The sequence below is a fragment of the Priapulus caudatus genome, unplaced genomic scaffold (genome assembly GCF_000485595.1).
Source record: "Priapulus caudatus unplaced genomic scaffold, Priapulus_caudatus-5.0.1 Scaffold266, whole genome shotgun sequence".
Taxonomy (NCBI): Eukaryota; Metazoa; Priapulida; class Priapulimorpha; order Priapulimorphida; family Priapulidae; genus Priapulus; species Priapulus caudatus.
In genome coordinates, this window is record NW_014577327.1 from 100,793 (window position 1) to 103,128 (window position 2,336).

The 2,336-nt window shown below is 48.6% G+C and overlaps 1 protein-coding gene across 4 annotated transcripts in view; it reads left to right on the top strand.

The window, feature by feature from the left end:
- LOC106808301 (vacuolar protein sorting-associated protein 28 homolog) overlaps nucleotides 1-1,548 on the top strand; it is an 11,596-nt gene extending 10,048 nt beyond the window's left edge. For all 4 annotated transcript variants that reach the window (XM_014810956.1, XM_014810957.1, XM_014810955.1 and 1 more), the window contains one exon: nucleotides 703-1,548. The gene's annotated coding sequence lies outside the window, so the exon portion shown is untranslated. The remainder of the gene's footprint in view (nucleotides 1-702) is intronic.
- The last annotated feature ends 788 nt before the right edge of the window (nucleotides 1,549-2,336 follow it).

Sequence of the window (2,336 nt, forward strand, 5' to 3'; positions counted from 1 at the left end):
CGTTGTTTTCCTCCCCGTCCATGAGTTAGGCGAGGTATCCATCTAACCTCTCTGTGTCTCCAGCGTCTCGCGGCTTCTTGTGTTGTGTCTTCAACAGTTTTTATGTTTTTCATTGTGCAGTCTTATATCGGCGTAGTCGAACGGTTTCGCAATATGAATTGGTAAAGTTGGAATCGATATTCGACTGACCTCATGATCACCCAGTATTCTCGCACACGCCCTCCGCAGAGAGTGAAGGGTTAAAGGGTTAGGGTTAGGGGCTGAGAGAGTAGAAGTGGCCATACCTATCGAGATCTCGAGTTAAATAGAGGCGTGCTGCCGAGAACAGAGCCCACTTGCAGGTGATGAACTCATATTTATCCATTGTTAAATCCAAGAAATTAACTTACTATCGAAAATTTTCGATCTCCCTTCGGGAAATCTTCATCATGTGACGTCACCATAGCTGGCAGCAGGTGACATCATGAAGTTCGTGATTTTTTACACTCGAGGGGTCACCTATGGTGACGTCACATCCTGATGAAGATTTCCCGAAGGGAGATCGAAAATTTCGATCGTAAGTTCATTTCTTGGATTTAACACAGGATAAATATGAATTCATAGTTTTCAACGAAATCTAATGAACTTATTTCATTCACTTGCAGGTCATTGTGTATCAGCGAGAGCCTAACGCGTGAATACATTGTGTGCATTGTTTGGCAGGTAGCATTACGTGTTCGACGGGCCGTGTGGAGGAGAGGTGTATGCGGTGCATGCGTGCATGTGGGAGGCAAGTAATGAGGAAGCTGAGCAGAGCATCGGAAGCAGAGAGGACTGAAGCCATGGCGTGAGTGTCGCATCCCTGCTCCACCGTGCACCGACTCACACTGCTGCCACCTATCCGCGGAAAAGACGACGAGTCGGCTTCTGGAACTGGACACCGGACACAGGCTTAACCATGGTGATGTCTAGTGGACACCGGACACAGGCTCAACCATGGTGATGACTACTGGACACTGGACACAGGCTTAACCATGGTGATGACTACTGGACACCGGACACTAGCTTAACCATGGTGATGACTGCTGGACACTGGACACAGGCTTAATCATGGTGATGACTACTGGACACCGGACACAGGCTTAACCATGGTGATGTCATGGTGATGACTACTGGACACCGGACACAGGCTTAACCATGGTGATGTCTACTGGACACCGGACACAGGCTTAACCATGGTGATGTCTGCTGGACACTGGACCGGGACGGGAGCGATGACGGGGGCAATGACGGGGAGCGCATATGGCATTCACGCTTGCGCTAAAACCTGGCATCTTTGTAGCATTTGTGTTTTCCTACACTACACATTCCCTGACACTCGATTATTGAGTGAGTCATTGATTATGGTTGATCATGATCGATTGTGGGTGATATACCAAGGACGAGATCCTCTCACGATTTGCTTGAAACCTATGTGATGCACAGGGGGCGCTGCAATGCTTGCTGCGACAGCTTAAATCGTATGTGATCTATAGGCGATTCGGCTCCTACCCACTATGAAATTCAAAACTGTAAAGTCCGTTGCCATGGTTTCACGGATGAGCGAGAGACGTCATACGTTGGTCTCGACCAGTGTGATGGCTGGCGAAGAAAGCGTACCATGTATTGCAGACATCGTCTCAACTACCACAGCCAGGGTCTCAGGTACCGGAGCCAGGGTCTCAGGTACCGGAGCCAGGGGCTCAGGTACCGGTGACCAGGTCTCAGGTACCGGTGATCAGGTCTCAGGTACCGGTGACCAGGTCTCAGGTACCGGTGACCAGGTCTCAGGTACCGGTGACCAGGTCTCAGGTACCGATATATAGAGAGAAGAGAGCGAGAGATAGATAGATAGATAGATAGATAATAGATAGAGTAGGATAATAAGATAGAAGATAGATTGATAGATTGATTGCCATATAAGATAGATTCGATAGATAGATGGAAGAAGAGAGACACAACACCAGAGGGGAATAGATAGATTAGAGAGACGAGTAGTCTGCGTAAACATATTCATAACCTATGAGGATATCCTCTAGTTATACAAAATGCATCGAATTAATCCTGAAGACCTCAGACACCACAAAGGCCAAGGTTACCACACCTTCGTCACGTACCTGAGAACCTGCGCTCATGGAGAGCTACGGATCACCTGAGCATTACTATGAGACCTCCTCCCAGCAATTCGCATACGACACACCTGAGACACATACGGGGTGCCAGTACTTGAGAACCTCGGTCACCCAGTCCAGGTCCGGAATTCCCTTATATAACCCCCATTGATCGCGGTCACCTATGCAGGCGGATCGACTGGCTAG